This window comes from Tachysurus vachellii, chromosome 5, assembly GCF_030014155.1.
Source record: "Tachysurus vachellii isolate PV-2020 chromosome 5, HZAU_Pvac_v1, whole genome shotgun sequence".
Lineage (NCBI taxonomy): Eukaryota > Metazoa > Chordata > Actinopteri > Siluriformes > Bagridae > Tachysurus > Tachysurus vachellii.
This window is the reverse complement of record NC_083464.1, coordinates 30,885,211-30,897,954: the sequence shown is the minus strand read 5'-3', so window position 1 is coordinate 30,897,954 and position 12,744 is coordinate 30,885,211. Positions and strand designations below refer to the sequence as shown.

The following is a 12,744-nucleotide window of genomic DNA, read 5'->3' as shown; positions in this document are numbered from 1 at the left end:
TCCACATATCATGTCTTGTATCACTGTAGATACAAGACATGATATTCGTATAATGTTCACATCAAACATCAGAATACTTAGAAGTCTTATAGTTGTTGGTACCAGAAATGTTAGTAATAAGTACCAAATTATGTAAATTTTAAGGCAAATGTCCTCCATCTACCTTTGTCTAAAAGAAATACGAAATGCACTGCCTTCTTCTCTGAGCTTCTTTGTTCATAGTGTTTCGTGTCATTTTCTCTGTATAAAAAATATTTTACTTTATATTTTACTTTATTTTTCATCCATTTGAATATATACAAGGCAAAGAAACTAATAACCATCTCCGTGAATATATATATATATATATATATATATATATATATATATATATATATATATATATATATATATATATATATATAGCTTGAAATAATATTTAACTGGTAGATACTTTTCTTAAGCAAACATGAAGTAAAAGTATCTGAAAGTAAAATAAGAAAATCTAAATTTTAAATTTGTACTAATGTCTAGAAATTTTATAATTAGTTCATGACAATCCTATAATAGAAATACTAGAGTTCACTTTTTTCAGGGTATTTTCACTTCCTCAGATGGGTTTTTGTTGTGCTGCTGTTGTTTCTACTCACATACATACATTCAGTTATGTTTCTTGCAATGATTCATAAAAAGCCAAAAATATACAAACCTAAAATTAAATACAAAATTGATCAATTGCCAGTTTTAATATATTCATTTCTTTCTTTCTCTGTATTTTACATGTTAATATACACATGAATTAATTTGCTTATTAGAATTGTATACATTTATTATTAATTAGTTCACTTAATTTATTTATTTATTTTCACGTGACATATTATATTGCTATTGCATTGTATTGTTGCAATGGTCTACAGTAGGTCACCATGTGGAGACACAAGGGGGCGCACTGCAGCCGGCGTGATGCTGATGTTTTCTCTTACTCTCCAATAGCACACACACACACACACACACACACACACACACAAAAGAAAAAAAAATCATTGCTGTTTAATTAAATTGTAAGATATTTGAATGTTTGTGAGAATAATTGCATAAAACAATCTTTTCTGGTAATGTTGCAGACTGTCTGTAAAGAGTACATTGTTCTTTGTCTCCCCCCCACACATACATTCCCCCCCCCACACACACACTCTTGTCCCTTAATTCTCTTGTTCCCTAATTAGTCTTAAAACAGATGGCCCTGCCATAATCATTCCTTATGTTACCAACCATGGGAACTAAGGGAAGTATATGATCACATCCCTATAAGATCTGAGTTTATTGGGGTAATTGAGAGGTCACCTAAACACAGATGCACACACACATAGCAACACACAGACCCACTACACCCTCCCTCTTCTTGAACGACTATATATTCCTGCTTTTCCTAATAAACTTTGGAACTTCTTTCTGAAAGACTTTGGCTAGTGTGTTCATTGAGACTTCCCCGAGTACTCGCCGGGAACCAGAAACCGAGCAGAGATCTGAGAGGCTGAATTTAAGGTTATCCTGCACCAAGAGCAGATGAAAGAATGGTTATCAATGGTCTTCATACGGCAGATGATAATTCTTTACAATGTTTAAATTGTGTTTAATTGTTTTTTTCAGGTACTGTTAAATTCAAATATCACTTTTCTTCACTAATCCAACTAGGTGTTTTCTGCTGCCAGGCAATCATCTAAAAACAGATGGCAGCAGGAGAACATCTTCCACACATCTGCATCAAGTTCTTGTTAAGAATCTCAACAAACCGTGTATCAAGTCATTTCTCTGTGCTCTGATGCAGATGGTAGCTGCAACTGACTGGAGAACAGCAAAGATATAAACCACCTTCAAATAATCACAAATATTTATGACCTGTTTTGTCTGGTTAATTATATAATTATTGTTTTTTATTCATTTACTTTGCCTTTCTTTCCTAATGAACGAGAAAAAAACAACAACACAAAAACCCTATCACTATCAAAAGTTTTATTTATTTTATAGAATTAGGATTCTAGCACAAGTTTTAAGATTATTTTTCTAGGTTCCCTACTAACAAAGATGAAAGAAGAATTACTAAAACAACTTAATGAAGACAAAAGGTGGATGAGTTCTTTTATTATTTCAAATTCAATGAGCTTACTGTCAGGACTCCTGGACGCCTGGCCATGTGCGTTTGTTTTTGTTCCGTGTCACGTGTCTGGCCGCAGTGTGTCGGCGGTTGTGCTCAGCCCTTCTGCTTGGCTGTGGACATCGCTCGGCCATCTCTGGCTGCACCGCCGTTTGCCTCGCTCCACGCACAAGCCTCGCAGTGTGCCTCACTCCCCCCACCGTCCTCGCCGTTTGCCTCGCTCCCCCCGGCCTCCCCCACACGTGAGTAAGCAATTATATGCTAATTTTATTATTATTACGATTATTATTATTATTATTATTATTATTATTAGTAGTAGTAGTAGTAGTAGTAGTAGTTGTAGTTATTACTACTTAAATTAGTTATTAAATTTGAAGATGCTTGACATCTAAAATGTTTGCCAATTCTACTAGATTTATTTGATTACGTTTAATTATTATTAGTACCAGTTATGTTTTTTTATTTCACTTTTTCAATAGCAATTTTTCAACACGTATTAAGTTATGTTAATAAATGATCGACATCTTACACATTTACAGATACAGTAAACGTGGAATGGGTAACATTGTTAAGGTGGTGATGTTTAAGCTGTAGCAGTGACCCCTGGTGGACAGGTTCTATTATTGCAGGCGCTATGCATTTTTAACTATATACTCACAAATAAATAAATCAATGTATTTATTTATAAATGAATATAAATTTTACTACTTGTCCATCTATCTGATTTCTCCATTAAAAATGTTTATTTACGACTGTACACTAACTGAACCAAAGGAAGTTTGGCGGAACGAGTCGCCTAGAATCGATTTGTGGATGTTCGGACTGGATGTGTCGACTCCTTCGAAGCTTCACATCATCTAAGAAAGTTAAGATACCCAGCAATATTTTCTTTTAAAATTATAGTTACAACCATTAAAATAACATGTAGCTAATGTAATACACTACTACACGAGGCTGTTTTTCGCGAATTTGTTATCTTTCTCTTCCAAACAGCTGCTGGAATTGTTTAAAGCAGAGGTATTCAACTAAAATTTAAAGAGGTCCAGTAAGAGAAAATTTCTTGAAGCAAAGGTCCGGAAGATCATAATGTCTAAGTAGTTAATGTGATATATATGTAAGTAGCCTAGTAGTTGTATCAACATCTGCAATAAATCAGCACAATTCAAAAACTTTTTGACAATATTTATTGTCACGTAACATAGAACTGAACATATGTATAATTGTAGACATATATAACGTTCTCTCATTAAATAAATAAAAGTAGGGCTACATTTAAAAATAAGAGAAAATAAATAAAATGTGAAAATTGTGTATGTTTAAATAAAGTGCTTAACGTTCCCTTTTATATCTCAGTGAGAGAACTGAGCTCTAGCTTGGCTTGCCAGGATGTTAAACCTGGGGCTTGTTGCAGAAAGCGGGTTAAGTGAAAACTCTGAGTATGTTAACCCTGAAATGAAGGAAACTCTGGGTTTTCCGTTTCAGAAAGGGAGGTAAGTTAAACCCGAGAAAGCAGGTTAAGTTAAGCCCGTTTCTGAAAGAGAGGTAACTTATACTCAGAGTCAGTTACCATAGTAACTTACTCTGTGAACCTAACCTGGGGCCTATTGCACAAAACTAGGATAAGGGATTAAGCCGGGATATTTTGGTGATCCTGGCTCAATTTATCCGTGATCCGGTTGCACTAAAGCTGTATTAGGGGGCGGTACAATGTTATTGTATAAATTACCATGGAGATTTATTCTGTGGAGCTAGCCTGCTCCAGACCAGGCTAAGTTCTAGGATCTATTTAATCTCATCCCTTATTTCAGTCAGCAGTCACCACAAATGGAAACCAATAGTTATTCCACTTCCCACTATATATTGTTATCACATATAACTAGACCCACTGTTATTATTTAATCCTTTGTGATCATTAATTTCAATCATTTTGGATATATGATGATTTTTAGATGATGTTGCTATCATTAGATAATTTACAGTTTCCCATAGACTATAAGGCTGTATATAAAATGATAGAATATTAGGGCCATAGATAAAAAAAAGAAAATTCAGACTTTGAGAATGAAGTCTTTAATAATATTGTAACCCGTCATTTTAGAGGAGGACAGTTGTTAAAATGACAGCTGTGGGGCATTTCGTGGAATTGTTCTTCAGCATGGTTTCACAAACAAGGACATACTTAATCTTTTGGCACATCAGCATATTGTCATAAGTATCAGGACTGTAAAAAGTATATGCATCTTTTCTGCAGAAAGAACCAGCCTCATAAATTTGACTTTTTCCTTCTTCCTCAGTGTGGCCCTAATACTCTGTCATATAAAATATACATTCCATATAATATAAAAACACAAAGTGTAACATTATGTTCCTTTATTGAATAAGGATAAAACAAAGCAGGTAAACCATCGGCTCCTTTCGAAACTGAAGTCAAATAGTGACTCTACAAGATGGAAAGCACAGAATCAAAGCATATTATACAACAAAAGGATAAATACACATTCAAAAAGGTCTGTATATAACACACCCCGCATGTCTGCTCACTGAAAAAAAATTGAAAGTACACATACTAACTAAAATAATTCAACACATATTGGTCCCTCAGCAGCCGACCACTGTCGTCATCAGGGAAGATTGCCGGATTGTCCCAGTCCATGGCTGGTGGCACTCTGGGGGCCCTCTCCTTCCTCAGGCAGGCCACATTGTGGAGGACAGCACAAGCCACAGTAATGTCACATGCCCTCACAGGGCTGAGCCTTAATTTGTGAAGGCAGTGAAAGCGTGCCTTCAGGAGGCCAAAGGTCATTTCAACTCTGGCCCTGGTCCTGGCATGGGCATGGTTGTAGGCCTGCTGTGCTTCCTGGGGGTCTGTGAAAGGTGCCAGGAGACAAGGCTGGCAGCCATACACCCTGTCTCCCAGCAACACACCAGAGAATTCACCTGTCAACACAAAATCTCATCATTACTACCTCATAAACACAGTGATATTCTTGACACAGCCATGATGTAAAAAGTGGACCATTTTGGCCCGGTCATGTTTAATCTACATCACACACCACCCATCCACCCACCCACCCACCCATCCACCCATCCACCCACCCAACACACACACACACACACACACACACACACACACACGAAAAGAGACACTTTCTTTATCACACAAAATATTCAATGGAGTCGGTGAGCAAGCGACCTTGGGTCCTTTGAAAGGCGCTATATAAATTAAACTGATTATTATTATTAGCTCATCTATTTATTCAATTCAATTGTATTTTATTTATATAGTGCTTTTCACAATTGTTTCATTGTTTCAAAGCAGCTTTACATTAATAAAAGCAGGAGAACACACAGAAAAATCGGTGGACAACATAAGAAGCAGAGTACAACGGCTAAGATTAAACCGTACTTGTGAGCGTAGTAATAATGTAAGGCTTTGATCATTTACAGTATCAAAGCCTTATACAGTGTGATGGAGTTACTTTACACAATTTCACTCATCTGCAGTTCATTTCAATTAAAAATTCAAACGTTTCATAACGGGCACGGTGGCTTAGTGGTTAGCACGTTTGCCTCACACCTCCATGGTTGGGGGTTCGATTCCTGCCTCCACATTGTGTGTGTGGAGTTTGCATGTTCTCCCCGTGCCTCGGGGGTTTCCTCCGGGTACTCCGGTTTCCTCCCCCAGTCCAAAGACATGCATGGTAGGTTGATTGGCATATCTGGAAAAATTGTCCGTAGTGTGTGAGTGAATGAGAGTGTGTGTGTGAGTGAATGAGAGTGTGTGTGTGAGTGAATGAGAGTGTGTGTGTACCCTGTGAGGGGTTGGCACTCCGTCCAGGGTGTATCCTGCCTTGATGCCCAATGACGCCTGAGATAGGCACAGGCTCCCTGTGACCTGAGGTAGTTTGGATAAGCGCTAGAAAATGAATGAATGTTTCATAATCAGAGTACAACTGCATTTTTGGAGATGTGAATTAACTATTTGGATTGTAATTGTGATGTTTTCAGCCGAGCGGTGAGTGTGTTATTGTGCACTACTTACGCATTCAGGCAGTCTGCAATACTTTGCCACGCTTTTTTCTCTTTGCTTTATCACTGTGGCGGTGTTGCCTTTCTTCTTAATAATGTCTTTTACCTCCTTGTATGCCTCCATGAGGATTTGTGCCTCCGACAGGGAAAAGTACGCCGCTCTAGTTGCCATGGTGAATCAGTGAATCTGTGATCGGTGGCGGGTCTGTCTGAGTAAGCCGTGAGCGCGCACATATCCAGGATTTGTTTCACCTGGCTTGATGAATCCGTGTCTGCTCATCCTGGCTTGGTCTTTGTGCAACCAATTAAGCCCGGATGCACTTGTTTTGGATTCATTGAGCTCAGCTCAGTCATTTATCCTGGATGTCTTAATTCTACTTTTGTGCAACGGGCCCCTGGTCGGGAGCAGGTTTTCTTCAGTAAACCCAGAGTTTCTTTCGGTAGCCTCCACTTTTTTTTGCCCACATTTCAGTTACGCAGTTCGCAGCAAAGCGAATGTGGGATGTGGTAGCTCAGTAGTTAAGGTGTTGGACTACTGCTCAGAAGGTCAGGGGTTCAAATCCCAGGTCCACTAAGGTTTATGTGGACACAATTGCTCAGTTGTATAAAGGGGTCTGCTAAATGTAAAATAAAGGAAATGATGTGTCCTTATATGGACGATCCTGTTGATGAAGAGTCTGTATTAATTTTTTTGAGCCCGGAGTGGATTTTTGTCACATACCTATGCATTTTTATTTGAGCGATACCGTTTTTCTTTACAGTCAATAAGATCCATAATCTCATCCATCCTTACATCAGCCATCGCGACCGTGCTCTTACATCCGAGCTGATACTTTGCGTTACCTTAAGTTTCTTTGCAAATGGTAGTTTTGTGTAGAACATCAGGGATGCAGAACATATTAGTAAGGCTACTGTTGGCAGAACGGTCAGGAAAGTGTGTCTCGCTCTTAAGCGCTTTCTGACAATTTTTGTGTTTCCTGATAAAATAAAATACTGTTCTTCCAGTTTCACCTCTGTTGGGAACAGTTATAACAGTTGGGAATTTACTTGGGAAGTTCTTAATTACTAACTACAAATTACATCTTCAACCAGTCTAATTAGATTAATGTAATAATTACTATCTCTAGAAAGTATTGGTCTACTGACTAATTTGGTCTACTTACTTATTAATTACTTTCTAAATCTCAAATCAACCTCAACCACTTGAACAATAAGGAGAGACAAGAAATAAACAATATACAATTGCATGAATTATCCTTGAACTGAACAAAGTGTGTAACTAGAGGGAGAAGTTTAATTAAAAATATTTAAAAAAAAAAAACTTTTAAAGGTATATACAATAGTGTATATAATACATTTTTAAAATACACTTTTTAAAATTTGATGTTAAATCCACTATAGTTGCATACAGCAGTGTTGCTTTTTTTTTTTTTAATACGTGTTCATATTCTCCATATGCTTGCCTAAGCACTTCCGGTTCTGCTGGCGAGAAATATGCAGACTTTTCTTTTGTTCTTTTTCTTTCTGTTGCCATGGTGACTCGTTATATCTGCGCTCCATTGATAATGGCTTTTTTTAGTTGTAGTGCACGCGCTTAACTCAGAGTCAGTCAACTTAGAGTTGATAAAACTAACTCTTTTCAGCTGTTCTGTAACCGAAAACTCAGAGTTTCCCATCTCTGGGTTTGTCAACTCAGAGTTCAAGTTTAAACTCAGAGTTTGTTAAACCTCCTTTCTGAAACAGGCCCCTGTACAATTTTGCTCTTGAGGAAGTTTGTATCAAACCGGCAGCCCTTCGTACTACTCAGTTCCCTTGAAGTAGCCCTCAGTCTTAAAAAGGTTGGTGACCCCTGGTTTAAAGTAAGCGCTGCTTTTCGCGACGCCACTTGGACGATACCAACTTGTGTAACGGAGAGGAGTGGGTCTTTTAGTAATTTATCCGATTTATTATCTCATATTGACTCATAATTGTTTGTCAACACCTGTGTTGTAATGTAACGAAGTATAAATACTTCGTTACCGTACTTAAGTAGAAATTTCACGTATCTGTACTTTACCTCACTATTTAAATTTGTCAACTTTCACTTTTACTCCACTACATTGTCTAGATAAAATGTATACTTTTACTCCGCTATATTTCCACTAAGCATCTTCGTTACTCGTTACTACAAAATAAAAAAAATAAATAAAATAAATAAATAAATAAATAATAAAATTGCGACTGCAATAAGGGAGGTTTGGCGAATCACTGCTCCTAGATTGCATGACGCAGCTCCGCACGCTCTATTTCAGCGTAATGTGGCCAAAAGGAGGCGGAAGCACAACTGAACCTGAGCCACAACAGAGCCACATTTTTTACTGTGTTACCACAAAAAGCCACATCATACACATGGGCACACATGAACATCACCTTTTTTCCCCTGCCATTTTGAGAGCGAACTTGACACAAATTGTTTACTCAAATGATCTTGCTCCTACTGGGAAACTTTGAGGTATTTTCATCCCACTCACATGCGCGTTTGACGAAAATACCGTATTTAACTCAAGCGAAGCGAACACGCACAATAAAAAGACACAAACTTCTATATGAACGTAAGAACCGCATGAAACCGGACAAAGAGCCGCATGCGGCTCGGGAGCCGCGGTTTAGCCACCTCTGTCGTAGACGACCACCCCGACGATAGTGATGAACAGGGTGAAGAAGATAACGTTTTACACACGTGGCCGTATTTGCAAGAAATGTTTCTGTACATTGGAATGAAAGATTCTTCCTACCGGATGAAGAGCCTCTTATGCCTACCGAAAATCACTGAAATTTTACTTTTTACTTTTACTTCAAATACTTAAGTACATTAAATATCAGAAAATTACTTTTGATACTTAAGTACAGTAAATATCAGATACTTTAAGACTTTTACTTGATTAATATTCTAAAAGGTGACTTTCACTTCTACCAAAGTCTTTTTCTAGTACGATACTTGTACTTTTACTCAAGTATTGCTTTCTAGTATTTTATACAACACTGGTCAACACCAATAATGTTATAAAATAAATTAATACTACATATATTTAGCTGATCATGACATAAATATTAGGACGTTGTACAGTAATTGTTAGTTCTAATTAATGGGAGACTTTAACCCCCCACCACCACACACACCCGGAAACAACGCCCATAAATCTACAAGAAGTTACATTTATTTATTCCTGTTTTACCGCAGCAGTTTTCCAACACGAATGACGCTATTAATTAATGATTAATATCTTACCAGATTTATAGTAACACTATATGTAGAACGAATTCCATAAATATAAAATGTAAATGTATTTAGCGTGGTGGTTTTAAAGCTGTATAGAGCGACCCCTAGTGGACAAATCAGCTACTGTAGACGCCATAATTTTTTAGCTATAAGAAAAATAAAGAAATAAAATAATGCTAGCACTGAACAGCATTTTAACACCATTTGAAACTGATCATCTTATGAATTTGTTGAATTCATTCAGTCAGAAAGCAGTGTTTGGTCATTAGATACATGTTATTAACAATGATAATGTCTGATTTTGTAGCACATGACTCACCAGCTAGTGATAGAATCACACCAGGTCAATTCAGATCAAATTTATTTGTACAATTCGTTTCCTTTCAATAAATGTTTGTTACAGAATACTGGATATAGATTGAAGTCCTTAGTGAGCAAGCCTGTGGCGACGGTGGCAAGGAAAAACTCCCTGTGATGACATAAGGAAGAAACCTTGAGAGGAACCAGACTCAAAAAGGAACCCATCCTCTTGTGGGTAACACCAAATAATGCAATTAGATATAATTACAGTCCACAGATGGAGAAGAGTAATGGACTAAATGTGCTGAAGTGATGGTTGTGTTGATGACGATTACAGCAGCATTTTGTAGAAAGAAATCTTCTGCATCCAGGTGTCTTTTGTCCAGTAAAGTAAGAGTGAGGCTTTTTTTCTGAAAAATCTTTAGTGTATATATGTAGGAAGAGAGAGAGAGAGAGAGATAGAGAGAGAGAGAGAACTGATTATTATATTTATAACACAGTGCTTGTCAGAAGGGGCATATTTTAAAATTATACTTACTTAAATTTGAGCACCTCACTCTGGGCAGCCGTCAGGTAAATTGGAAAAGGAAATGGTTTCCACAGGATCATACACCTTGACCTACCTTTCTGCCTTCCATAATAATAATATATATATATATATATATATATATATATATATATATATATATATATATATATATATATATTTTTAAATAAACTATTTTTTTAGGAATTTTTCAAATTTTTAATTTGCAATTGTTATGTATTTAATTATTATTTTTAAACTTATAAAATACCTTTTTTTTTTCAAGTACAACAACAAAGACAATAAAACAGCAGAATTTCTTTCTTTAAATAATCAATGGGTTTGGGATAATTTTGGTTTCAGGTGATCAAATGTTGTAATGTAGCCAGTAATTGACGATTCTTTCTTTAACTTTCTTTCTTTAAGTTTCTGTGTTTGAATCATACTCATAAAATCTCAGTGTAACGAACAATCAGGGTTCTTCCTCTCTATGCTGCACGAGGAGCTTTGGGTCCTGTTGTGCAGCAGCAAAGATAAATTGTGAACCTTTTTTACTCTTGTCCGTGCCTACAAGTGCGCAACAGCGTGTAGAGTTTTAGTTAGTTTAAAGAAATTATTTAAGAAAATGGATAAAATGGATCTGTCTGGGATACTTAAGAATTGTCCTATAATTAATTAGAAAGGGATAATTATGAATAAATGTGAACTGCTCATCTAACAAGGTGTTCTGTCCCTTTCTGTATTAGTGAACCAAGCCTGAGTTTTCTCCGTATGACATGTGAGCCAGTGCGAGCCACGTGTAACCGTCCAGACACACGCCATGGTTGTACTCTCGACCATTCCATGGACAATGAAGAAGATTTTAGAGAGCTGCTCATGCCAGTAGGCTTTAGATGGCGTTTTCTTTTTGGCAGTTTGCTGCTCTTTTCAGCATGAATTCCCTGCTGTTGTTGCTGCAGATGTAAGTGAGGCTGATGCTGATGTTGGTATCTTCGGTATGTAACCTTGTGAACCAGAGTTAATGTATCCAATGATAGAGACTTAAGCACTTTTGTATGTCGCTCTGGAGAAGGGGCGTCTGCCAAATGATGTAAATGTAATGCTGCTCTTGCATCGTAAAGACTGGACGATCTGCGCCAGGTATGGGGTTTGGCTGAGTGTCCATTTCCACTTTCTTTGTGAGTCGATCTCTCAGGTGTTGGCATAAGTGTAGTAAATGTTTCTTTGCTTTCAAAGAGCTTTTTCAGTCCAACAGAAAGTAAAAATGATACTTAAAAAAGAGGCTTTGGCAAAACACACACACACACATACACACACGCTCAGGCTGGGCTACCTAATATAGAAAGGGAAAGACAAACATGATAGTAAAGGAAAAAAAAGATTTTCTTTGCTGTTTTTTTTTTTAAATCTTTTATATTTTTAAGAAATTTGAGAAATTACAGGTCAGTTGTTACAGGGATTTCCTCAGCAGGTTAGTAAAAAAGCTTGGAAATAACTTGAATTTATGTAAAAAATGAAACATTACATCTTTGAGTAACTCTGTGAGATTACGATCATTCGTTTGGCCCCAGGGTGAAAAGCGTGGAAAAATCTTACATCCAATGCCGTATTTCTGGATGACACCTTGATATATGCCAATCAGTTCATGTTTAGAATTGAAAACAGGTGAGCCACTGTCTCCAGGTTTACCTGCTACAGACATTAAAAACTTGCTTGAATTTTGGTATAAGATTACACCCTCCTGCTTCTGAAAATTACAATTAGGATCCCGGGTATAAAAGTATATACTGTCATTTATATCCATTTCGGCGATCTGATTTTGTAAACCATCTCCAAGGGGACTAGTATTGCCTAGTAATTTAATATAAGCCAGATCTCGATCTTTGTCACTGTTACAAAATTTAGTAAACTCAGCCTTGTAGATCAGTTTAACGTCTTTAGTAGGAAAAGCAATGAGTATCCCTAAACCTGGATCGTCAACTACATGTAAGGCAGTCAAGACATGGCCACAACCATAATAACAGCCGAGTCCATTACGAATATATTGTTTATCATGTGTAATAATGAATATTATGCAAGGTGTTTCCTTTGGAATCACCAGCTCCATGTCAGCATTATATTCTAAAATTTCTCCATTTTTATAAACTACTGGGCCATTTGTAGATTCAAATTTTTTAGAATATTCCTCTATCATCTCATTCATAAGCCAAAGTGGATCTAAACTATTATTGGACTGTGCATCTGCATTGTGCACCATGTATTGTTTATTAAATAAATCTTTTATATATTTGTACATCCACATTAGGTTGGTGTATGATGTGAAAACCTGTGAAATCAGAAAAAAGTCAGTGTAAGCACAAAATGATAATGATGATGATTAGTAATAGTAATGTTTACAGTTTTTTCTCAATTGGTTACACAAATCTCACACATATCACAGATACTTTTGTGAAAACCTCTGAAAATCTCCCACACAGCTAATGCCAGTGAACAGAG

General features: G+C 36.7%; 2 protein-coding genes and 1 long non-coding RNA gene across 3 annotated transcripts in view; 2 read left to right on the top strand and 1 right to left on the bottom strand.

The window, feature by feature from the left end:
* The window catches only part of LOC132846409 (uncharacterized), a 107,954-nt gene that overhangs the window by 29,251 nt on the left and 65,959 nt on the right, over positions 1-12,744 (top strand). The window lies entirely within an intron of this gene.
* The window catches only part of LOC132846407 (NACHT, LRR and PYD domains-containing protein 12-like), a 130,869-nt gene that overhangs the window by 77,245 nt on the left and 40,880 nt on the right, over positions 1-12,744 (top strand). The gene's annotated exons all lie outside the window — the stretch shown is intronic.
* On the bottom strand, positions 9,767-10,360 carry LOC132846405 (uncharacterized). Its single transcript, XR_009648508.1, has 2 exons — positions 10,261-10,360; positions 9,767-10,141 (listed from the first exon to the last, which is right to left on the bottom strand). It is a non-coding gene; the product is annotated as an uncharacterized LOC132846405 (long non-coding RNA).